A 26,490-nucleotide genomic window follows, 5' to 3' on the forward strand; every position below is an offset into this window, starting at 1 on the left:
GTGGCTAGTGCTGCTGAGGGCCTGGGGTTTTCATCTTGTTTTATTAATTTAAATGTAAATAGCTACAGGTAGCATCAGACAGCACAGAACTAGACTAAAAGGCTCTTGAATGTCGTACAGTGCTTCTATCTTATTTTATCTCTGTAAGCACTACAGAGAGCACCTGAAAGGCACAGTCTATTTTATTCCCTCTTATTTTCTCCACAGGGCCTTGTGGATAACAGACAGTGAATACTTATTGGATTCATTAAATATGGAAATGACATTCACCAAATATATAACTAAGGGTTTCTAACTATTTTTGTTCCAAATTCAAGTAGATTAAATAGGAGAGAAAGAGGAAAAGCTGAATGACCAAAACTCCCATCTGTTACTGAGAAACAGATGGCTGGTTCCATTGTAAAGGATCTATCTCTCTACCTGTCTATCTCACAACATTCCTACTCTTAGTCAAGTAGGGGATCTCTCTGCAGTTTAAAGCTCTTTGTTTTTTAAAACTTTTTATTTTGCGATAATTTCAAACAGCAAAAAATTGCAAGAATAGTACAGAAATTTCCATATTCACCAAGTTTTTAAAATATTTAAACATTTTTTAGAATTTAAAAATAACCCCGGGGTTGCCAAGGGCTGGGGGCAGGGGATAGAGGGAATTAGTGTTTAGTGGGTATAGAGTTTGTGTCGCAAGATGAAAAAGTTCTAGAGATCTGGTGCACAATAATGTGAATATACTTAACATTACTCAACTGTACACTTAGAAATGGTTAAGATGGTAAATTTAATGTTGTATGGTTTTTTTACCACAATTTTAAAAAACATACATCCCCACCACCTTCAAGCATGAGAACAGTTAAACCATCTTTGAAAAATAAGCTATAATTTTCTTATGGACTCCAAACAAGAAAATATCTTCTCTTTTGTCCTGTGAATTATTCTTCTAGGAATCAATCGATTCTTGTATTCTGGAAACTTTACTTTTTAGAAGTCCTTCCTTATGGCTCATTTTAAATTCCTTATTTTATAAGATAACCCCTTTCTCATCATATTGCAACCTCAGTAGAAATAAAATTGATTTTTCAATAAATAATAACCTAGATTCATCAATTTTTGAGTTTTATCAATCTTTCTTTCTGTATACATGTATGGGAGATGTGAAAGATGTGTACATATGCATATGTGCGCGTGTGTGTATAATTTATTTTTTCTGAACCATCTGGGAGAAAATTTCATACATAATGTCCCCTTACCCCTTAATATTTCAGCGCGTTTTGTTATAAACATGGATATTCTCATACATAACATATTCAGGAAATTTAACATGTATACAATACTTTTATCTAATCTATAGTCCGTATTCCAACTGTATCAATTATTCCAATAATGTCCTTGATAGCATTTTTCTCCTCCACTAAAGGATCCAGTTCAGGGTCGCATATTGCATTAAGTTGTCTCTTGCCTTTAATCTGCAGTTTTGTCTTCTCTTTTACGGCATTGACAGTGTTTTAAGAATACAGGCCAGTTATCTTATAGAATTTTCCTCTATTTGGGTTTGTCTGATGCTTCCGCATGATTAGATCCCGGTTAAAGCTCTTCAGTGTTGGTGCAAGAATATAGTGTTATCAGTACTTTCTCTGCCACCCACTGGTTCTCAGACTTGACCTAGTCACACCTAGCATATACATTAGTTTATAAAGCATTATATTTCTATTAAAACGTGTACATATACATTTCATTAAATAAATTTCTGAAAATATTTTGGTATAAAATACAAAATTCTACCATTTCAAAAGCAATCATTGGCTCTGTGCTTTATAGTGGTTTCAAAGACAAGTGCAATTTACTTAATAATGGATTCGATTTCTCTAAACTCATTTCACCAATTATTTTAACATTGAGTATGGAAATAATTCTTCAGACAGGACTACTGTAAAGTATTAAAGTTCAGTCATTTCTTATTACCTACCAGCGAATAAATTAAAACTGTAGACTTTCTATTTTTTAAATCCTAATTTACTTTTGAATCTCTTAACGATTTCTTAATGAGATGGACAATGGGGAGAAAATACTTAAATTCTGGTACTGTAATTAATAAGTACTTTTGGCTTTTGAAGTGGTAAAGGTTTTGAATTGGTGCTACACCCCAAGATTTCAGGTATTTTTAAATGATGAGTGAGTGAAAAGGAACAGAACTAAGTCCCTTAACTGTACAGAAGCCTGCACTTCTTAAAAGATGCTTAAGAAAAAGTCTGTCACCGTAGCTGCAGCGCTCACGCTGGAAACAGAAGAATAAAAATGGTCCTCCAGGATTTTTCTGGGGAGTAAGGAGGAGTTGTTTCAAGGAAGAAACTGGCAGGGATGTAGACATTTTGGACAGGGACAGAAACATGCCGTAGTGTTTTGGACACCATGAAAGCGCTAGAATGTTTAAACAAATATTTTACATCGTGAGAAACGCCTAAGTGCTACACACGTCTCTTTCTAGGGGGAAATTCAACAAATATTTCTTCAAGAAGATAGACACAGAAGTCTCTCCTTCTCCCCCCCACCAAGTTAAAGTGTCTTTGGCTCGGCTTCGAGGACTTCTAGGAACGAGCAATTAACATAAAATCGAAACAACAAAACCCTTGCAGCATTTAGATCTTTTTTTCTCCCCCCCAAGCGCTCAAAAGACTGAGAGGCACTTTTATCAAATGCCAAAGCCGCGAGTGGCGAGGCTGCGGGACGTCTCCGCACACCCCGGGGCCGGCTGCGGGCTCGGCTCCGGGCTCCCGCACGGGTCGCCCGTCCCCCCAGGGGGTGTGTCCCCGCCCCGCCGCGCCGGACGCTGGCCTCCGCCGGGGCCCACCTGCCGCCCCGGGCGGCCCCGCCGGGCCGCAGCGCCGCGGGGTCGCGCCCGCCGCCGCCCCCCGAGCACGAAGCCCCCGCCCCCCGCTTCCGGACGGCCCGCGCCGACCGGCGCCCGCGGTCCTTTCTCCTCTCGGGCCACGCTGCGACCGGCCCCCGTGGGGGTCCAGCTGCGCTTCTCCGCCCCCCAACACCGCCCTGCAAGCCCCAGCGGCCCGGAGGAAACAAAGTAGGCGCCCAGGCCGTGCCCGCGCCGCCGGGCAGCGCCCGCCCTCCGGCCCGAGCCGGGCGTGGAGCCGGGAGGCCGGGGGAGGGTGCGAGGCGGCGGCGCAGCATCCCCGCGCCGCCGCCGCCTCCGCCACCGCCCGGCCGGGGGAGGCCTCGTCACCGCCGCCGCCTCCCCGCGGCCGCAGATCTCGCGGTGTTTGCCGGCGCCGCGCCGCCATATTGTGTGGCAGTATTTTGACTTGCCCTGGGCTGGCGGAGCGGCGGCGAGAGCGGGCGAGAGCTGGGGGGTGGGGGGAGGGCAGGCAGCGCGAGGGGGTGGGGGCCGAGGGCGGGCGGGAGGCCGAGCGAGCGCGGCCGGGCGGCGGGCAGCGGGCAGCGGCGACGCCACCCCGCCCGCGTTTCGGGTCTCAGCGGCCGCCGGCGGGCGCCCCGGCCCGACCCCCTCAGCCACGAGCGGCGGCGGCGCGGCCGGAGGGAGGCGGCGGCGGCGAGCGCGGGCCGCGCGGGGCGGGCGGGCGGGCTGCGGCGTCCCCCCTGCCGGCTGGAATCGGAGGCGGCGGCGGCGCTGGCGGCGGGCGTGGTGGTGGCGGCGGCGGCGGCGGAGACGGCTGCCCTAGAGGGAGAGGCGGCGGCGGCGGCCGAGGAGGAGGGGGCAGCGGCGGCGGCGAAGGGTAAGCGGACAGCGCCGCGGGCCGCGGCGGGCTCCCCGTCCCGGCGCGCCCCGCACCCCCCGTCTGGAGGGGCTCGGCCCTAGCGAGGCCCTCGCGGCGTCCGCTCCTTCCTCTCGTCCTCCCTCCGCCTCCTTCCTCCCCCAGCGGCGAGGCGGCCGGGGAGGCCCCCCAGTCCTCCGGCCGGGTGGGGGTGGGGAGCCCCGGGCCGGGCCTGGGCTCCGGGGAGCGTGGGGGGGGGGAGCCCCGGCGGGGGAGGGTGCCCGGGGGTGGGAGGGCCCCTGCCTGCACCGACGCCCCCGGCCCGCCCCTCTGGCATGTGTGCGCTGGGGGTGGGGTGGGGGGAGGGCGAACTCCTTTTGGGGAGCCGTGGTCGGATCAGGATGACTTAGGGGCGAGGGTGTTGGGAGGCGAGACCGAGCGAGCTATGTGGGGGTCGGGGGGAGATCGCCCTTCCCTTTCGAGGGCTGGTGTTCTGCAGCCTCCTGGAAGTGGGGAGCAAGCCCCGCTGTGGATTTGTGGCCCCCTAGATTTCACAGGCTCACTCTGGTTTTCTGGTCCGATCAGCCTCCAACTGGAAGATCGTGATTGGGGCAGGGAGGCTGGAAAGGGTCCGGGTCGGGCCGAACAGGTGACAGGTGTATCTTTCTGCTGGTGATGCTGTGGGGTTGCTGGGGCAGAGTGGTATACCAAAGTGTCAGAGACCGTGTGGGTTTGTATTTATGTGTTTGGCCGTGTTTCCTTCCATATATAGTATATTTAAGATGTTAGGTTTCCATTCTTCAAGTCAGCTTAATTGTCGTGGAGAAATTCTTCAAATGCTTCTGATAAGAGGGGTTTCCAGGAGAGCGGAGGGAATTTGCAGCTTCGCAAGGGTTTCTCAGTAGTTCCTGAGATCAAAGTCCCCATTGCGAGGCTGTTTTCAGTGCCTTTATTCATTGGAAAGTTCTTGAATACTAAAGTCATATTCGAGGCAATAAGGAAGCAGTATAATTTTGCATCCATTTTGTCTGATTTAGGTAAGTTTGTAAAGTGTCAAATTTTAGGGTCCGGTTAATTCACATTTTATAAAAGGAATTAGTTTGTGTTTCAGCTCACTCAAAAGGGTATGTTGCTCATTATGCAATTTCAGATTTGGCCTGGACTTTTGGTGGGCATGGAATACAGTTTTTGCTTTCAGTTTTTACAGTACTACTGCTTACCACACTCTTCGTACAGTAGCAGAGTATTTTTAAAAATACCTTTAAGTTCTTTGTGACAGTGAAATCGTGATTGATTTTAAACCATGACAGTTTGAAACTCCGGATTTTGAAACCATTGCATTTTGTAATAAAAGAAGACATGTTTTTCATCTTATTGTATGCTTTGGCTGAGTGCTTAAATTAGAAACAATGGGAGGAATTGTCAGATAAATGAGCTACAAGTTAAATTAGGGCCAAATTAGTTTAGAAGGGATCCTATAGCTTTTAAAAACCGTGTATGGAACCAGTATATTGAATGATTCTGCTATCTGTGTGTTAGCAGGAAATAGAGCAAAAATTCCAGTGATTCAGAACTTCTGTGGGGGTTTTTTTTCCCCTTAAATCGAATGAGTTTCTAATAGGGGGTGCTTAAGATTTAAATCTTTAAAGGATCAACTGAAACTTGAATGTGTTAATTAGATGAGTAAGTCATCCACTGACTATACTTCATTATTTCATCTTTCTCTTGGGTGTGTGGAGTAACTTTTCCTGAGTTTAAAAGTATTCTCAAAGGACACTGATGAAATGCAGCCATTCAGCCCTCTGTAGTGAACTGTCACATAAGTAGAGCCTGTGCTTTTGTAACTCGGTAAGAAGTGGGTAAATGATCAGAGTCTCATCTGATACAGATTTCCTGAAAAATAGATTTTAACTTAAATCAATCCCATTTGATTGAAATAGCACCTATATTTGGTCCTCTCTTTAGTGGAAAGAAGCGCTTACCTTCAGCTTGTTTAAGACTTGCTTCCAGTTATTACATGTAATGAAATGAGGTTTTTAAACTCTGCAGAGTTAGACACTACCCAGATCCCCAATTATGTCATTATTGAGTATTGCTCCTTTAGTATTAGTAACACATTACACTTGGGTAAATGTCTTGATGTGATTAGTCTTGTGTCTTGATAGAAATAAAAGTTTATTCTACTTCTGTAGTTTCCCTTGTAAGGAAAATTCTTTTATCAAAATACTGTTTAGGATGAAATGTACGTATGTGTCTATGAACATACTGCATTTTGAAAAATAGGTGTAATGTAGACCATTTACATGAAACTCTGAGTTGCATGCCAAAAACGTCCTTGAGGAACGTCGGAATTTTCTAAAACAGCATTTTTTTTTTAGTTATATAAACTGATCAAGACCAAGAGTTTATTTTTTAATGATCAGCATACTTTAAAAGGGAATTTTTGCCTTGTTATAGATGTTTTGGAAAAAAGTTCCTGATAGTCTTTACAATATATAAAGTTTGTAAATTAAACTGTAATTCAGAAAGGCTTCAATTCCATTCTCTCTCTACCTGGCCAGGCTCCCATGACCCAGAGGAGAACAGTAGTGGCCCTTTTCCTTTGTTTCACTTATGGCATCTTTATTTGATCCATCTAAAATTAAGACTTTATAATAGAAGGATTATGAGGTAATAACAGAGGCAAATGGGAAGAATGGGGCAAAACAGGAATAAGGAGGAGAAGAGAGGGGATAAGGTGCTGGTAGAGGATTAGATGAATGGTTTTAGGCAGCTATGAATCTGGAGATGTGGGTATTGCTGGCTGCCAAGCATAGGAAAGTGATCATGCTGAACTGGGCTAAGGAGACTGCTCTGAGTCTTTTGATAGACTCTGACAATCTACATATATCGTCTTATTTTAAGTCCTCTGTATTGAAATGGTAAGGATTTCGAGACATTGAAATTGTATGAAATTTAAATATATGTATGTTCATATTTATTTACCTCTGGCTCATATTTCCAAAATACTTATAAAATTTTAACATTTCATTTTTGTATAATTCTGGTCCTAAATAATCAAGGACTGTGCTTAATCAGAAAGCTAAAAAAAACTTGAGTAAGTACTCTTAGGGGTAGCCAGTTCTGTACTTTTTACATTCTCTGTAGTTAACCACTAAACTTAACTGTGATCTTGATAGAGTCAGAAGATTAAGAATGACCGTCTTTTTCTCCGTTTTCTAAGTATTCCATCCCTCAAAGCACAGTGTTTAGTACTAAGTAGTACTTAGTACTAGCCTTCTAGCAATAGTTACACATTTCACTTAGACTTTTCACTTTGATTTTCATTGACTCATTGTACAGAATATGCTTAGTTTCTAATTTCTTAATCCTCAGGAAAGGAATGAGCTACTGTTAAAAGCACAGTAAGAAGTGTCAGCTGACAAGTTGATGTTTCAGAAGGAGATCCAAGTCAGAATTACCACAAAGTAAAATCGTGGGTATTAATATCAATAAGAGATCTCTAAGAAAATGGATTAAAGTTTTGGCACTTAAAAGTGCATTCATTTGAAATATAGTTTATGTAGACCCCCTTCTCTCCTGATGATGCTTGATAAATGAGGCTTCGCTGAATGTCTTTTTGACTTGGCTCAGCATTTTTAATGTAAAACTTAATTCTGTTGCATTTCTAATCATCTATTCCAGTTCAAAATTTGGCATCAAGGGAGTGGTAAATTTCTTTTGACCTTTAATGTGTTAATGTTAGCATTTTTAGTGTTTTCTGCATAGTAAAGGAAAGAGAAAGAAACCAGCATTTACTGAATGCCTGCTGGGTGCCAATCTTTCATTCGTTTCACACATATTTATTGAGCATTTACTCTGTGCCAGGGGCCTACAGGATGCTGGAGACAGCAGCAGTGAATAACAGACAGGATTTCTGTGCTCATACTAAGTTTACACTTTAGTAGTGGAAGACATAATAAGTGAGTAAAATGTAGTGTGTGTGGGAGAAAAAGTGCTGTGGAGAAAAGTAAAACAGAAAGGGGGATTGGGGAATGGACGTGGCATATTTGCTCATTTAACAGCTGCATAATGGATGTTATTTGTGATTTCAAAAACAACTTCCCATACATAAATTTTTTCTTTGGTTAAGCATACACATCATAACTTGGGAACGCAATTATGGTTGTACTTCAGAGTTACAGAGTTTCAATTAATAGCAATTTCCTATTGTTAGTACTTCAGAAAGCTGCATTGTAGCTCAACAGAAAATTTGGCATCTGCTATCCTTGTTTGAATCCTGGTTTTGCCACTCATTAGCTTTGTTATTTGGGGCCAATTACAATTTCTTAGTCTCTCTGAGCTTGTTTTCTTCTCTACAAAATGAGTATAATATCTATAAGATTGTTGTGATGATAAATTATACATTTTGTGTAAATTATCTGATACATAGAAGGGGCTCAGTAAATGGCAACTTTTTTGTTGCTTATCTGGAGTTCTATAAAACATGGTTGAAGCTGGTGACCCAGGAAGCTCTCATAGTGCTGTGTGGGGCATTGTTTGATATACGTTTCATTTTAACAACTAAAGCAAGCTTGTCTGATAGCCTAACGGCAGCTAACACCAGCTGTAACTTACAGTCCCTTGTACTTTCTGAGGAGTTTGTATGTGTTGTCTGGTCGCTGTGGATCAGGAGTAAACCTGCAGTCTTTTCTAGTGAAGGAACATGGTGCCGTATCTTGGCATATAGGTTGATGAGTTGGATCCCGCATTTTGACAAGGAGATACAAATATTGTGTAAGATTCTAATGCGTGAAAATACTTGTAAAACACTTCGTACAGTGCCTGGCATATTGTAAGTATTCAGTAAATGTTCGCTTTCATCATTATTTATTACTCCTTTGTTGTGTGAAGAGAGGTAATCCAAAGAATTTACGAAGTAGTAAAGAACACTTTTATGAAGATAAAATTGTGGATGAGTTTTCTTAGGGAAGAGTGGAATAGCCAATCAAATTGCAATATTTGTTTTTCATTTTTAGGCTGGGCGATCACTAAACTGGGATTCTCAAGGAGAGACCATGTCTTATTTTCCTTTCAGTCTTGACTTCACCGTATTTTCAGTGGTTGGCCTGTACCTAGGAGCTCAAGCAATAGTACTGTGTTAAATGTTGAATCGTTCTTAGTGATAATTTTTCTGTGTATCACAACTCTTTTTGATAGTAAGCACCTTCTGAATTTGAGAAGTGGCTACACTGGATTTAAAACTCTTTGAATCTCTAGTTTTAAGCATGGACTAAGATGTCACGCAAAGTCTTCTGAATGCCATTTTTTCTAATACAGCCAAAAATTTGAAAAATATCCTAGAAATTGAAAGAAATCAATTATTTGCAGCTAGATTAGTGTTCATTAACCTATTCCTATGAAGTTGTTGACATTAAAGTGAAAAAGTGTGTAGCAGTTTTAAAAAGCAGAATAGAAGAAATAATCCACGCATAATTATAAGCTAACTTTAAAAGACAGGTTTATTTTATCTCTTTAAGGCAGTTTCAGAGAAACTAGATTTATACTGGCATTATGAATTAAATGGCTCAGTCACTTTCTTACATTCCTATGATGTGGGGAAGGAATACTGGTGTTTTCACAGAAAAGGGGAAACATCCCCCCCCCCCTTTTAACAGTAACCATTTTTCAAATGTTTACGTCTTAGCACTGGGCAGCTCATTCCTGTTCTGTGGCAAGTTCTCCTCTACCTAATGAATAATAATTGTAGCTTTTCTACCACTTAAGACTTCCCTCAAGTTCTAAGACCTTTAGTCATTTACACAAAATATTTCTTGACTTTTTAAAAAATTTGCCACAAAGATGTATAGGAACAAATTGCTTTATATTGAAATTTGGTGTGACACAATACTATTTTAGAAATGAGACAGAAATACATGCAGTTGAATATTTTGATACTCTCATGGGTGTTTTGTTTGCTTGCTTATTTTGAACTGTAACAGCCTACCACTGGGAAGAGATACTACTGCAGAGTGTAGCTTCAGAAAGCAAGTCTGCTTTATCCACAAACAGGTATAACATAGAGGAGGGCATTATAAGAATTTGTAGTATTTTAATTGCCTTGTTAAAGAAAATGGCATTCTTGTTTCACTTAAGAAGAAAAACAAAAACAGTCCTAGCACAAGTCACAGAAGCCAAATAATAAAGTGGAGGATGGAAAGGTCCTGCAGAGAGAGAGACAGAGGAGAAGCCAGAGTAAAGACCTGTAGAATTTAACAGCGATTTGGGTGGAAATATATGAGTGTTGATTGTTGTCAATAGAATTAGTCAAGAGAATGAATCCACTACAGTGTGTGATCGCTGCAACCAGCCCTTGCCCAGCCTTGCTAAATCAGTAAGGCAGAAGCAGTGCCACATTCCTAGGTGTGTTACAGAGATTAGTGCTGCCGTCAGACGCTTGAAAGTTCCTGGGATAATTCTGACCATTTAACTTGCCTTTTTGGCTGGTGCAGAAGACAGGTTCTGGGAAAATGACAGTGAATTTTTGCAGGAAAAAAAAGGAGTGGAGGGTGTAATAGTAATTTTTGATTAGTAAATTCTACTTATTCCTTGGTTTATTAACTATACTTTGATCTAAATTATTAAATAATACTCTTATTTTGAGTTTTAGCTTAAAATTTTACTCTAACGTTTGTATTAACGAAAATTTCTTTTGACCTTTGATATCTTAATGTTAACCTTTTTAGTGTTAGCAGAATTGAGCACATCACAAGGTTGCTTCCTGTCAGTTTGCCAGCCAGGCAGGCCACAGATCCTGCTTGTTTCATCAGTATAGAGCCAATGGCAGTCCAGTGCAATGATTTTCCATTCCCTGTCAATGAGAGAAAATACTGCCAAGACAAACAGAGTCCTGAAGTCAGCAGCTTGACCTTGCAGAATGTGGTTCTCACCAGGCAAGTTTTGTTTAGTCAGAGAAATCAACAAAATAATTGCGATGTGAACTGGGGAGACAGGAGTAGAAGGGAGTTTACCTAGTTTTAATTCTCTCAGCAACTGAAGAAAATATTACTTTTGATTTTGAGTTGGTCTCTGTTAACTTGTCAGCCTCTACCCCTTTAACTAAATATCCTAATTTTACCGTATTGGGAGCCAGTGAGGTGTAAAAAGACGAGAGCTGGGCTTTAAAGTCAGGTGCGCCCAAGTTCAAATCAAGTTCTGTTGCCAGCTGTAGCTGTGTGGGCTTGCTGATCCCTCCAACTCTTTGAGCTTAGAACTTTTCTTTAGAAAAATGTGTACGTATACTAATCCCTGCTCTGCATGGTAGTTTTAACTACATGATCTGTATTTATGTTACCTAACACAGTACCTACCTGGAACTTAGTGGGCATCAGTAAGTAGTAGTCGAAATGTAAAATATATCCTATGATATCCTGTGCTTTTCAAGGCAGCTTTTCTTCCCTGTAACTTTCTTATATTCGCTTCATTTTCAGCACCTTCTATTTAGTAAAGTTTAATTTTTAAAAGTATGACTCTTTCAAATAGAGAAAGGCAAGTTCTTGTTCTGGTTACATTAGACATGTAGCTTAAATAATGGGAAGTAACTTTACATTTGGAATTTTGCTTTGTTAGGTTTTTCCTTCAGGGTACCTGTTGACTTCATTTTACCTCAACAAATAGGATGAAAAGGAAATAATTTCTATACTGTTTAATTTACTGTAACTATTTAGACCAAGGATGAAAACAAAGCATCATCCTTACTTTTTTAATCACAAAATAAATGTGAAAATTATTAATTCTTTGTATTTTTTCTTACCTGTTCCTATGAAAAAGCTCACATTTTCAATTTGAAAGTAGTCCACAACCCGTAATATAGTTCTTTTGTATGAAAAGCATTAGAAAATTGGCATGGATCAGATTTTGAAAACACCTCAAGTATGAGGTTAAATACAATACTGGAAAACTTGTGCCTCTTTATCTGTGTAAAACGATCTTTGTATTTTCTCTGTTTTAAATTGCTAGTTAATGTATTTTCATTATTTCGATAATATCCTTTTCTATGTCCGTATTTTACATTCAGAAGGAATATAGTGTTAAATTTCCTGATGTTTATTACTGAGTTAACTGTGATTTTTTGCTTTGATTTTTTTTCCTAAAAGTTTTTTATCTTAATCCATTGAGTGAACTGGTGTGATTGTTGTAGAATATTTTGCTCTACTAATTAGTATTAAATGCTGTTTGTATAAATAATATTTTAACATAATACTATTTGTCAATCACTCAGTAAACTTCAGAGCTCTTCCTGGTACTACAGTACAAATAACTTATTCCTGAAATATAAATATAGTTGCTGTAGTTACTGTTAAAACTATAAAAAAACATCACCCTGCATTTCTATAAGTATGTTTAGAACAGCTTTTAGTGTATAGATGAAATCTGGTGCTAGAGGTAGTGAACAGTCTTTAGTCTTACACACGTGCAGTTTTGCGCGGTCTGGAGAGGAAAGCCAGAAGCAGAAGTAGTGCTGGAGCGTCAGCCATTAATCATCAGATAAATGACGTATTATTATTGCGGAAAGAATTGTGAGGTACATGTTGGTCTTTTCAGTCTGTTTTTATAGCTGAATAGTTTTGCTGTCAGCAAAGACAACATGTAGTGTGAAAGATTATGTGTATATATATACACAAAAGTTTCATTTTTGTTTTCATCAAATACGATTATTTTGAAAACCTAACATTTTCGGATCCTTTCAGGTGCATCACTTAATGCCGGTAATAATAAAGTCAGCAAATTAATTTTGCTTTTTTGTTGTTTGCAACAGAGTTTGTCTTACATGCAGCAAATAAACCAATAATCAATTGCATGAAAATTTAAATTAAACCTCCCTTTAAAAATTCATAATGTTCAAATCTGTGGGATAAAGGTATATAACTGATTCCATCTTCTTGACATTCTATGGACCTTTCTGTCTTTTATGCTTTCCTTTTTATACTAGCATTTCCCAATCATAGATTTTTATTGGTGCTAAGTCATCGCCAGAAAATAGTTTATAGAGAAGATAGCAATATAGGCAAGAAAACTTGCTTTTTAAAAAGAAGTCAGAACAGAGTGTGTGTTGCATTTTAACCCAGTGAGCACAAATTGTGGTATAGTTGCTTGGTTAATTTTTAAAAGGCAATTGGTGACATGATAAACAGGGCGCCTTCTCTTTGGAGCTTCAGCGGGTGTGTACAGGCATCACAGTTAAGTAGTTGCGAGAATTGAAGAGAAAAAGTACTCAAGGAGATATCTAAGGGATCATTGTCAGACAGAAGGTGGTGGAAATATAGGTACTGTGTATTTGCATGGAGAGTAACTTACTGTTTACCTTGTGACTAGCATGCACCTAAAGTGGACTTGACTAAGGACCGTTTGCCACTTTATGATGATTTTCTAAGGAAATGGAAAAATAAGCTTGTGGAAATGGAGATTTCAGAAAAAATTCTTGTTTCCGCATTGACAATTCTACTTTTTTACATCTAAAAATGTATTGATACATATTGGTTCGGCTTACTTTTTTGTTCTTTTTTTTTTTTTCTTCCTTTTTTGTGATTTTTCTAGCTGAGGTTGGCCTGAGTGAGACATCCTGATTCTCTTCATGAGATTTTCCCCTTATGAACAGTGGCTTGGATTTGCAGGATGACTGCTGAGAGCCGTTGCTGTAGCTCTGCGAGTAGAACAAGAAGGTCTCTTTGGGGGACGGTAACTGGTTCCTGGGAAAGTTGAACTGGTGATGTCAGCCAGACCAAGCTTCAGGCTCAGTACTTCAACTCTTATAGGATATCACGTGATCAGAAGAATGGAAGGAAACTCCGTAGAGTTTGTTTCATATTCCTCCTATGACACACCTGTGCAGAATAGCTGGCTAACCCAGGAAATCTGACCTAACTCATTCTTCCACTGTGTATCATCCCTACATTCTTTATTAGTCAGTCTAAGTCACTTATCCAATAGTTTTGAGTTAGTTTTGAGTTCCCGCTGTGTGCCAGGTACTTTGCTAGGGGATGGGGACGGAAAGATGAGTAAGATACAGTTCTTGCCCTCAAGAGACATGTGTACAAACTGTTGTGTAGTAAATGCAGTGATAGGGTTAAACATAAAGCACTTGAGGAATTTACAGGAGAGTGTGTCTGACTCAGTGAGAGAGGGAGGGATATGACAGGGAAATCTTCATAGGAAAGGTGACGCTTAATCTGAGTGTGTGTCAGATAGACAAGAAAGAGAAGTCCAAGTTGGGAGAAGAGCTCATTTCCGTCAGAGAGAACAACATGTGTAAAGGATGGTGGTAGGAAAGTCCACATGTATTCAGTAACTATGAGTAGTTCCACAGTGCATTAGGCACTAGCGGTGGGTTAATAGGAAGTGAAGTGGAAAATTACAAGACAGAGCATGAAGATACTTGTATGCTCTGTAAAGTAGATTTGACTGTAAATGATGGAAGACAAGTGCTTAAATTAACATTCTAGAAAGATCCCTCTACAGTTTACAGAAATCTAGATTAAGAGTCAGGCTTGGGAGGGAGAGGCAGGCCTTATAACCTGGGAGTTGATAAGGACCTGAGTTAAGGCTGTTTTTAAGGAGAAGAGTAGGTGATGAATTTGAGAAGAGAATACTGAGTGTGAGGTAAAGCAAGGTAAGGATCACACATGTCCTGGCATGAGCACCTGGTGCATCCTGTATGCCTGCCATTCCCCGGTGCAAGAACATACCAGGGGCAGTAACAGGTAAGGAAGACATTTGAGTTCTGTTTGTTGGTTTTAAGGTTCCTATGCAGAGAAAGAGGAAGAAGCCATCACTTTATATGTGGGAAGACAGGGAAGACTTCTCTGATTAGATGACATTTGAGCAGGTGTCTGAATGAAATGATAAAGGGGAGGAGCTTTCCAAATAGAGGCAATAGCAAATGCAGAGGCCCTTAGGTGGGAGCATGCTTGCCATCTTCCAAGAGCAAGAAGGCCAGTGTAGTTAGATTGAGAGAGAGGGAGAAGGGTAGGTGAGATCTGAGTGTGTATGTGCTTTTCAGGTAGCATCTTTAGATGGTAGTAAGGACTTTGGATTTTATTCAGGATGAGATAGGAAGCCACTGAGGGGCTTTAAGACATGATCTATTTGCCTTTTTTTTTCTTAGAACATGATTTATATGTTGGTGGCTGTCTGTGTATAGTTCTATATAATTTATCATGTCTATAGATTCGTGTGAGGATATAAAACCAGAACTGTTTCGTTACCACAAAGAAACTCCTTTGTGTTAGCCCTCTATAGTCATACCTTTTCCCCAGCCTTGACCCCTGGCAACCACTGGTCTGTTCTCTATCACTATAATTTTATCACTTAGAGGGTGTTATGTAAGTGGAATCATGCATTTTATTATTAATATTTTGAGATTGGCTTTTTTCTCTCAGCATTATGCCCTTGAGATCCATCCAAGTTGTTGCACGTATCAATAGTTCATTCCATTTTAATGCTAAGAGGTATACTGTTGTATGGATGTACCACGATTTGTTTAACTGTTGACTGATTGAAGAACTTCTGGGTTCCCAGTTTGGGGCTACACAACTAAAACTGTCATGAACAGTTTTGTACAGGTTTTTATATGAAAATACGTTTTCATCTCTAGGATAAATCCCCAAGAGTGCAATTGCTGAGTTGTATGATAAATGTATGTTTAACTTGATAAAAAACTGCCACTTGTAAGAGTGGCTGCATCATTTTACATTCCCACTGGCAATGTATGAGAGGTCCCGTTTCTCTGCATCCTAGCCGGCATTTGGTATTGTCAGTATTTTTTATTTCAGCCCTTCTAATATAAGTATGTAGGGACGGCTCATTGTAGCATTAATTTGTATTTCCCTAATGGCTAATGATGTTGGACATACTTTCATGTGCTTCTTTGCTGTCTATGTATTCTCTGTAGTGAAGTGTCTGTTCAAGTCTTTTGCTCATATTCTAATGGGATTGTTTGTTTTCTTGTTGAGTTTAGTGAGTTCTTTATTCTGGATACAAGTCCTGTGTTGAGTATGTGTTTTGCACATATTTTCTCCTGGTCTGCAGCTTATCTTTTCATACTCTTAACAGGGGCTTTTGCAGAGCAGAAAATTTTAATTTTAATTTTGATGAAGTCTGATTTATTCATTTTTTTCTTTTATGGATTGTGCCTTTGTTCTCAAGTCTAAGAACTCCTTGCTTAACCTTAGGTCTCAAAGATTTTCTCCAAAAAGTTTTCTAAAAGCTTTACATCTTGCATGATCCGTTTTAACTTAATCTTTGTGTAAAAGTGTGAAGTTTAGATTGAGGTTCATTTTTTGTCTATGGATGTCCAGTTGTTAGCACCTCGTTTGTTGAAAAAATTATCCTTCCTCCCTTGAATTGCTTTTGTACCTTTGTCAAAAATCAGTTGGCTATACTTGTGAGGGTCTATTTCTGGGTTTTCTCTTCTGTTCCATTGATCTTTGTGTCTGTCCCTCTACCAGTACTACACTGTCTTGATTACTGTAGCTATATAGTAAGTCTTAAAGTCAGGTAGTGAAATTTCTCCACTTTTTCTCCTTTTACAGAAGTGTTTTAGCTATTCCAGTTTCTTTCCATGTAAAATTTGGAATCTACAAGAAATCCTGCTAGGATTTTGGTAGAAACTGCATTAAACACATAGATCAATTTGGGGAAAATTGACAACTTTATTTTGTTGAGTCTTTCCATCCATGAACACTGTATATCTCTCCTTACATTTGGGTTGTCTTTGGTTTCTTTCATCAGCATTTTGTAGTTTCCAACACACAAATCCTGTACATGTTTTGTTAGATTTATACCTAGATACATTTTTTTTGAGCAGTTGTAAGTGACACTGTGTTTTTGATTTTGGTTTCCAGGTGTTTGTTGCTAGTTTATAGCAATGTAATTGGTTTCTGTGAGTTGACCCTGTGTCCTGAGACCTTGCTAAACTAGTCAATTCTAGGAGTTTTTTCATAGATTCCAGGGGTTTTCTAATGTGCCTGTGAATACAGACAGTTTTATTTTTTCCTTTCCAATCTGTGTGCCTTTTATTTCCTTTTCTTGCCTTACTGCTCTGGCTACTATTTCCAGTACTATGTTTAATAGGAGTAGTGAGATCAGAGAACCTTGTCTTTTCCTAATCTTAGGGGAAAGCGTTCAGTCTTTCACTGTTAAGTGTATGTTAGCTGTAGGTTCCTTGTAGATGCTGTGTATCGGGTAGAGAAAGTTGCCTTTCTATTCCTAGTTTAAGAGTGTTCATCAGGACTGGGTATTGAATTTTGTCAGCTGCTTTTTCTACAATGGTTGGTAGGATTGATGGCTTTTCTTTTTTAACCTGTTAGCTGAGGGTAACTTTCCTTTTTAAAGATGCGCTCTGGCTGCTCTGTGTGGAATAAACTACGGGAGTGAGGCACAGATGTAAGCAGGGAAACATGTTAGAAATGACTGCGGTAATCCAAACGAGAGATGGTAGTGGCTCTGACCGGGTGGTAACAGGAAAAGGGTGAGAAGAGGTCAGATTTTGGATGTGTTTCAAACCCTGTGGGGGCGGGAATAGCTGATGAATTGTATCTGAAGCATAGAAGAGAAGTCAAGGATGACTCTAAGATTTTTGCCCCACACAATTGGAAGTAGGGAGTTGCTGTTGACTGAGTTGAGGAAGGTGGTAAAGCAGCAAGTTTGGACTGGGCAATTAAGAGTTTGTTTTTGGATGTGTTAACTTTGAAAGGCCTATTAGACATATAACTGGAGATACCAAGCAGGCTATTTGATATACGAAATGAAATTCAGGCAGGAGATTCAGGCTAGAAATTGAAATTTGAGAGTCATCAGTTGAGTTGATATAAGAGAGATTATAGTGATATTTATTAAAAACTATATCTTTAACCTTTTTGGTTTTTACTGTACTATTATTTAAAGTTTATTAGCAAAAAGTCAGATTCTCCTAGCACGTGAAGAACTTTATGAAAATTAGATTGGTTCTGTTTATCGACAGTCTGTTGTGTATCTGACATTAAGTGCACCAGAAATTATGTGATTGGGAGACACTTTGGGGGATATGTATTTACTATAATACATATTTAACCATACATATTTGATAGGTAGATGGCTATAATAGTAGTGTAGACACATTTGTCTTAGTAATTTTCAGAGCTTTGTCCTAAGTCTTCCTGAAATGAAGTAGCTCTATGCGTATTGTGAAAAGGGTTTGAAACTATTATTCTGAATGGCTTTCTGTGGCACCATTTCTCTTGTAGCTAAAACAGACAGGACAGCCAGAAAGACAGATCAAAAATAAAAATTAAAAACAGGAATGCAAAATAGCTAGCAGGGAGAGACTTAGATTTCTGACTTACAGCCAGAAATACATTGGTTAAGAGAGAGGATAAGCCTAAGTTTACAGAATGTTGAAAAGACAGATCTTCTGAGTTCCATTCAGATATGTTTACTTTGTATTAAGGTATTCTGGAAAATATTTTTTAAATGCTATGGTCTTTTCTGTTGTAACTGATTAATGACCTTTTCTTATTGATAATTTATATATCTCTAACACTTTGTTTTATTTCCCCTATTGGAGGATTTACCATATTGAGTTCTAATATTCTGTTTACTTTTCAGTTTCTCCCACTAAATGTAAATTTTTACAATATTAGTACAATGCCCTGGCACTTAAGCTCTCTGTAAATATTTGTGAATGAATGAGTGAACACACACACACACACACACTACTCAAGTTTAAAACTAGTAGACTTACTTGCTTTTGAAAGTAAATGAGTTTTTGAGATTCCAGAGTATGGGTTACGGTCGAATGTTTTTTCCAAGTAGTACCTTGATGCTTTCAAACAAACAGTCCACTCCTGCAGAATGCTCCCATTCATAGCAACATTACTAACCCAGGGTCAGTGAGGCACACGCTTTGCCTTCTGTTATTTGTTCTTTTTTTTTCCTAGTGGTAATGGATTTATGCGAAATCATCTAAACTTTGGCTCAGACTTCTTGTATCGAATGGAACACACGTTGCAAGTGGTATGCTGGGCTTAGAGTTTAGTCCATAGCATCATGTCTCATAGGAATTTTCCTGTGCACATTTTAAAAGAAAGTAATGCCCATCTATCTGTCTTCTACCTACTCCTTCTCCCCATTTTCAGGTAGATGGTAGAGGTATAGGCCAGGTTCCTTTTCAATAATTATACTGTAAAAAGCATTTTCATATACCATTTCCCCTTTGAGCTTTAGAAGACAAAAGTACCGAGCCTTTACTATTCCAAAGCAGATTTAAGCACCAGGAGAATAATTATTTTTGAAAGCCATAATATTTTATTTCCAGATTCATAGTGTGGTTTTTTGTTTGTTTTGTTTTTTAATAATTTTATTTATTTATTTTTCCCCCAAAGCCCCAGTAGATAATTGTATGTCATAGCTGCACATCCTTCTAGTTGCTGTATGTGGGACGTGGCCTCAGCATGGCCGGACAAGCCGTGCGTCGGTGCGCGCCTGGGATCCGAACCCCGTGCGCGCCTGGGATCCGAACCCCGGGCCACCAATAGCGGAGCGCGTGCACTTAACCGCTAAGCCACAGGGCCGGCCCTCATAGTGTGTTTGTATGTGTATGTATATATCTGTATATACATGTATATATCATGTGAGTCCCTGAAAAATTAATAAAGTTTGTAGGAAGAATGGCTTTCTCTGGTATTACTGACAGTAACACAATAAGAATGTAAATTGTTAAAGCTCTGCTTTAGACATCATGGGGAATAAGGGGCAGGGGGCTCTATAAAATAATCCTTATTTTCTCTGGGAGAGAACAGTGCGTAGTAAACTGAGTCTAATAATAGAGGTACCTACCTCACATAATTATTGGGAGCATTAAATGAGTGAATGCATTATAAATCATTTGGCCCAGTGCCTACCACATAATAAATGCTTAATAAATGTTAGTTATTCTTAGAAAACTGTTATATAATTATTATAAAAATAATTAACTTAAAACTTTATAATAGTTACTGTTATACCTCTTTTCATTTGGCTTTCTTGATCTCATTCTTTCTTGCATTTTATCTAACTTTTCTGACTCCTTTCTTGTTAGTTCTCGGTCTTCAAGTCTCCTCTCTTCCTGCCTAGCCTTTTTTCCATTCTCTAGGTTATTGTCACCACCTTCTACTGAAACTCAGTGCAGCATAATTCTACAAAATCTCTTACCTCTCTTGGGGAGGAAAGTGACTTGATCCAGCTATGTTTTAGGAGCTAGAAAGTTTGTTACCACTGTGAAATATAGCTTAGAAGGGCCTAAGAGTGGAATAAGCCGTCAGGTAAGAGATTTTTGTGTCCAGGTAACAGATATGTGAACAAGGACATTATGGAAATAGAGAAGAGGATGAATGCAAGAAATATTTGTGGGAGTAATCAGTGGAACTTTGCCATTGATTGTATATGGCAAGGAAAAGAAGACGACCCTGAGATTGCTAGCTTCAGAATCCTGCTCTGTTGTTAATAATCAACATAGAGATACCTTATGGGGTAGGAGGCAGTGAGTTGAGTTTTGGACAAGATGACTTTAGGTTGCTAGCATGGCATTGTCAGGCTGTTAGTTTACTTGTTCCAGTCCTACCCATTCCACTCTTGCCCCTCACTCACTCACTCTGAATTCCATTGCTGTTAGTCTAAGAACTTTAGGAAAAGTAATTTCTTTTTGTTCATCATCAACAGTGGAGTTTGAAATGTGTGGAGAGCGATTCCATGTTTCCTACTCACGGTCCCATAATCCTCCTCTTTTGGAACCTTCCCTCCAATGGGAAAGGTTACTTAGAATAACGTTTACCACCATCACTACTACCACCCCACCTCTGGGATATTGGTAGATAAGTTTTTATATTTTATATGAAATAAATGAAGTAACTTGGCAGTGCTTTTTTTTTTTTTTTTTTTTTGGTGAGGAAGATTAGCCCTGAGCTGACATCTGTTGCCAATCCTCTTTTTGTTGAGCAGCATTGGCCCTGGGCTAACATTCGTGCCCATCTTCCTCCACTTAGTATGTGTGATGCCTGCCACAGCTTGGCTTGACCAGCGGTGCATAAGACGCGCCTGGGATCTGAACCTGCGAACCCCAGGCCGCCAAAGCGGACGGAGCATGTGAACTTCACCACCACAGCACCGGGCCGGCCCTGGCAGCGCTTTTTGAAGAAAAACAAAGCTTTATGAAATGTTTGTGATTAAAATATTAATCAGTCAATGAGTAGAGTAATACCTCATTCATCTAGTATCATTTGGTAATTTTCTACGTAAGATAATTTAAACTTAACTCAAAATTTATTTCTTTAGAGATTTTATGTATAGAGATTTATATATTACCCATATATATACTATGTAGATTTTATATATTTTTTTAATAGTTCCATATCTGTTTCTTTATGATGTTTTATATGATCTACTACCTTCTTAAAGAGGGAACATTCCCCTTGCCCCATACCTAATCTTTTTTGAAAGATAGAAACAGCTTTTTGTTTCAGAGCTTTAGAATGAGGGTCAGGAGCCCCAGGTTCTAGGCTAAGGTCTAACAGTATATTCCTGTGTGAGATGTGTTTTTTACCATTGAATCCATGGAATCTGGAATAGTGCCTGGCATGTAGTAGGTGCTTAGCAAATATTTTTGAAATCATTGTTTTATGCCTACTTTAGCACTCCTTTCCTGATTCATTACTGGGAATTCATTACTGCCTAGAAAATAAGCTTCTGATTTTTTAATATAGTAGGAGTATCTATGTTCGGATTGAAGTGAACTATTAAGCTTAATTTATAATGTTTGTTTTAGCTGCTTAGTGGAATTTTTGGCTTTCTCTTGATGTATTTTCTCGTACTTAAAGTAGCCAAACAAATGATCTTGTAATACTTGATTTATTGAAAGTCGTGTCTTTGTTGAAAACGTCCTGTGTACCTGTATTATGTATAGGCACTGTCCTGTATGTAAGCATATAGCCCATGTCCCAGGGATCTTGTACCTTAGATGAAGAGACACAGCAGTGGATCTGTAAAAGGATAATTACTTGTTGGGTCATAAAGTGTTGACCCACAGGTACAGTAGGGGTTCTAGGAATCGAGAGATCCCTGTAGGCTGAACCAGTAGAAAAGGGATTCAAAAAGGATTTGAAACTTGAATTGGTTTTGAAGAGGTGGTTAAGATTTTGATAAGCATCAGGATGGAGAAATGGCATTCTAAGCAAGGGCACTGGTGTAGTCAGCAATAAAGTGGGGTTGAACATGTCCAGACAGGCCTGACTGGAGTCCTGAGAGGTGGGGACTAGTGGGGGTAAAAGGAGTGGATTTAGTGGAGAAGTCTTATTCTAGGCTCCGTGACCTGCAGGTGCCTGAGGCTGGAATTTAGAGGAGAAAAAAATCATGTCTTTATATTTTCCGTAACAGTAACCTCTAACTGAAATTTAGCGTTTCCTTCTATTATGATTTTAAGCAGTAAACCACAGTAGTATTAGCAGTGCCTGTGACTTTATTACTAATAGGAAAAGCACTGATATTTTCATATTACTTTACAATTGTGAATGTCACTTGTGCAGATTACTACTTCAAAATTATGGTTGTTATTAGACTTCTGCTAGGTTTTATTGTGTTGAGTGTTAATAAAGAAGCATTTGTAATATATTACAAATATGGGTTTTAAAAACACCTAGTAACTGGGCCGGCCCTGTGGCTTAGTGGTTAAGGGCGCGCGCTCCACTACTGGCGGCCCAGGTTTGGATCCCGGGCGCGCACCAACGCACCGCTTCTCCGGCCATGCTGAGGCCACATCCCACATACAGCAACTAGAAGGATGTGCAACTGTGACATGCAACTATCTACTGGGGCTTTGGGGAACAAAAAAGAAGGAGGATTGGCAATAGATATTAGCTCAGAGCCGGTCTTCCTTAGCAAAAAGAGGAGGATTAGCATGGATGTTAGCTCAGGGCTGATCTTCCTCAAAAAAAAAAAAAAAAAAACACCTAGTAACTGTTTCAGTATAATTGGTTTTCTTTGTAATCATGTATTTTATTTCATGCATTTAAAACCATTTGTATTTTTAAAAAATAACTATATTTCAGTAAAATTGGCTTTCTTTGTAATCCTATATACTGTATTTTATGTATTTAAAACCATTCTGAGAAGAATCTGTAGCTTTTTCCAGACTGCCAAAGGCACTCATGACACCAGATCTAGTGGAGCCAGACTGGAGAAGGCCTTGAAAGCCACACCAAGGAGGTTTATTTAGTTGAAGTGATAAGCAGGGGAAGAGCCTAGTAAATTTTTCATTTGTTTGTTTTGTTTTAATTACAGAGTAAATATAAGTTAATTTAGAAAAACTTTAAATTTCATTAAGTTTAAAAAAAGAGGGAAGACTTCTTAGCTCACAACTATGGAAAAACTAAGGTTTAAAAGGTAACAGAAACTCATCTGTAATCTCACAATCATTATCCTTACCCTATTATTATGTATCTGTTCCAGTTTATTAAGTTCTTGTGCAAACGAGTGAAATATTTAAAGTGGTCATATAGGAGCATTTCTTAACCTGCTGTACTGTACTTGGGAGGTCAAGTGGGAAGACCTTGAGGCAGGGAAGCAAGCCATGGGTCTGTTACTTGTTGGGTGATTGGGATAGTGTGCTAGCAGTAGGGGTGAAGTAGAATTGGCAATTCCAAGACGTATTTGGGAAGAACTTCTTACAGGACTTGGTGGTAAATATGGGGGCTGAAGTGGTGTAAAGGAAAAAGGAAGGAAGTTAAGAACAGAGTGCCTAAATTAGGATTCCTGGAATAATGTTGTACAGGTCCACAGTACTTTATCTGAAACCCTGAGGCCAGCTGTGTTTTGGAATTCAAAATTTTTTGTATTTTAGAAAGGTAACATAGTGTATATATTGCATATTGTATAACACACCCAGCAAGGTTTGAGGCATCACTCAGTAATTAAACGCTAATAGTTCTGCAGGGAAACATGGAATAAATAAAGCCTATAAATAGTTTCAGATCAGTTCCGAGCAGATTTTTGCCACTACCAGATGAGTTTTGACGTAAAGTTTCATGAAAAACTTCTTCTCGGAGCATTTTAGATTTTAGAACTGCTGAAGTGGTTGTAGACTGTACTGACTGACGTCCAGTGAGGAGACTCTTTGGGGTCGTGCTTTGAGGAATGTTGATTATGAAATGGGTGAGATTTGAAGAAGTTGAGAAAGGTGAAGAAAGGCTGGAGAAGAGTTTAGGTAATTTTAGTTTTCAGATGAAAAAGAGAATCGCGACTTCTGCTAAAAATGGGAAGTTGAGGAGGGAAGCTAGTTTGGGGAAGAGTTTAGGTTTAAACTTGGTTCACATGAGATTCTGTTTTATTTTTCATGTATTTTCCATATCATGGGGAAATGAACTTAAGAGTTTAGAAGTGTTGGAGTATGAAATTTCCTTTTAAAATGAGCTCTTAATTTTCAGAGCCTGCAGGCTCTGATGTTGAGATGTTAAAGTGGTTCTCGGTTGGGAGTGGCGGGAGAGGGGTTCCTGGGTCACTGAGAGTTGTGGCCCCGCTCGCTGGAGCAGAACCTGCAGAACAGACTGTGGGGAGTGGAGTGAGGTGCTTGTCCCCGACAGGGTTCTCGTCTGTGTGGTTGAGTCGTTAGTGTAGCCGTGTTTATAATGATAGGAATATATTCAGAAGTAGTCACTGCCGCAGCAGTGGAAGCTGACATGTTCTGGATGCTCACCCCGTGCCAGGCGCTGTTCTGCCTTTACAGCAGGCAGTCTGGTGTATCTGTTTCTGCCGTGTAGACGGGGTCGTGACCTCAGCCGAGGTGGAAGCATTAGCATAGGGACCACCGGTGTGATTTTGATTCCCAGTTCACTTTAAAACCTGGAATATAGATAGTGAATGCATGAATATAAAGAATTGGGTATGTTTTAACTTTATTGCCTTTCTGTAATTTTTTTAATCTACTTTGATAAATGGACTCATATTAATATTGTCATGTAAGTAAAATGTCTTAGAAATAGACGTCTTTTTTTTTTCCAGCAAAAATGAGGTAAGGTCCAACAATTACTCTTAAATTTAATTACTTAATATTTACTGTGTATAAACATATGCATTTATTTTATGATTCATACATCTAAAAAGGCAAATTTTGTCTTAAGCTTTTATTCAGATTCTGCTACTGACTTGTATGATTTGAACTTTATGTTTTTCTTCTATTAAATAAGGATGTTGAAGGCCGGCCCCATGGCTTAGCGGTTAAGTGTGTGCGCTCTGCCACTGGGGGCCTGGGTTCGGATTCGGGTGCGCACCGACGCACCACTTGTCGGGCCATGCTGAGGCCACGTCCCACATGCAGCAACTAGAAGGATGTGCAGCTATGACACACAACTATCTACTGGGGCTTTGGGGAGAAACGGGGGGAAAAAAGAAGGAGGATTGACAATAGATGTTAGCTCAGGGCCGGTCTTCCTCAGCAAAAAAAGAGGAGGATTGGCATGGATGTTAGCTCAGGGCTGATCTTCCTCAAAAAAAAAAAAAAAAATAAGGATGTTGGACTAAATAATTTATAAGGCTCCTTTCAACGTCAGATTCTCTGATTCTGAATTTTGGTTTCATCAAGTGGAAGAGAAAGCTTCAACTACAACTTCAAGGAGGTTCTCCTGAGACTCTGCTGTAAGTGTGGGAGGGGTGCCAGAGGAAGAAGTGAGGATGAACGCCATGACTCTGCACCTACGTCCTTTAGACAGGCAGTGAGAAGCAGCGCAGAAATAAAGATCCTAAAGGAGAATGTGCACAGTGTTGACCAGAAAAGTTTTCAAGAAGAGCATGATCAGTAATCACTCAAGTTGATAGTCAGTCAGGTTAACACAATGTAGAGGCGGGAACCTGGGACCTGGGTTGGAAGGCCAGGAGCACATTTCTGGCCCTAACTCTGCTGCTATTGGAGTTTGATAATCAGTGCATTACTTAATTCTTTGAACCTTGCAAAATGAGGATAATAACTGCCTAGCCTTCGTCAGTGGTTTTTCATGAGGATCAAATGATGTGATGAGTTAGAAAGTCCCTAATAAAACTTGAAATATTCTGTGAACTTAAGTTATTGCAAAGTGGTGGATGAGGATCCTGAAGAGGTTGTTGGATTTGAATAAACTATTATCAGGGGAGGAAACCTGGGCCGGCCAGGTGGCGTAGTGGATAAGTTTCGTGCCCCACTTGGGCCAACTGGGATTCACAGTTGCAAATCTCGTGTGTGGACCCATACACTGCTCGTCAAGCCGTGCTGTGGTGGCATCCCGCATACAAAATGGAGGAGGATGGGCCAGATGTTAGCTCAGGGACAATCTTCCTCAGCAAAAAGAGGAGGATTGACAACAGATGTTAGCCCAAGGCCAGTCTTCCTCACCAAATAAAAAAATTAAAAATGCAAGAAACTTGAAGGCAGATTGAAACAGAGTTGAGGCCCTAGTACAACTACTCAGTGGAGCAGTGTGGTGAGGCATGAGTGGTGCTCGAGGGCTGGCTGCGCACAGCATGCACGCTCCTTACATCGCTGCTGCCGTTTTTGTCTGCATGTTTGTGTGTCTCGCTGGGTTAGGAGTGGGTAGAGGGCGGGAACTGCAGCTCATTCTGTTTCCTTGGTGCCTTGAATAGAGCAGCAGGTTTTTTTTTTTTTTTTTTTGAGAAAGATCAGCCCTGAGCTAACATCTGCCAATCCTCCTCTTTTTTTGCTGAGGAAGATTGGCCCTGGGCTAACATCCATGCCCATCTT

General features: G+C 40.1%; 1 protein-coding gene across 10 annotated transcripts in view; it reads left to right on the forward strand.

The window, feature by feature from the left end:
- Positions 1-26,490, forward strand: part of TAB2 (TGF-beta activated kinase 1 (MAP3K7) binding protein 2) — a 90,339-nt gene that overhangs the window by 5,037 nt on the left and 58,812 nt on the right. For 3 of the 10 annotated variants that reach the window (XM_087425216.1, XM_087425212.1, XM_087425217.1), the window contains exon 1: positions 3,597-3,740. The exons of 2 other annotated variants lie outside the window; for them this stretch is intronic. The gene's annotated coding sequence lies outside the window, so the exon portion shown is untranslated. Of the gene's footprint in view, positions 1-2,934; positions 3,071-3,595; positions 3,741-10,413; positions 10,652-26,490 lie in introns of those variants that run through there. 5 more of the 10 variants (XR_015550146.1, XM_087425221.1, XM_087425219.1 and 2 more) reach the window with 4 other exon arrangements.

This window comes from Ceratotherium simum, chromosome 38 (genome assembly GCF_057802395.1).
Source record: "Ceratotherium simum simum isolate JZ-2026a chromosome 38, ASM5780239v1, whole genome shotgun sequence".
NCBI lineage: Eukaryota > Metazoa > Chordata > Mammalia > Perissodactyla > Rhinocerotidae > Ceratotherium > Ceratotherium simum.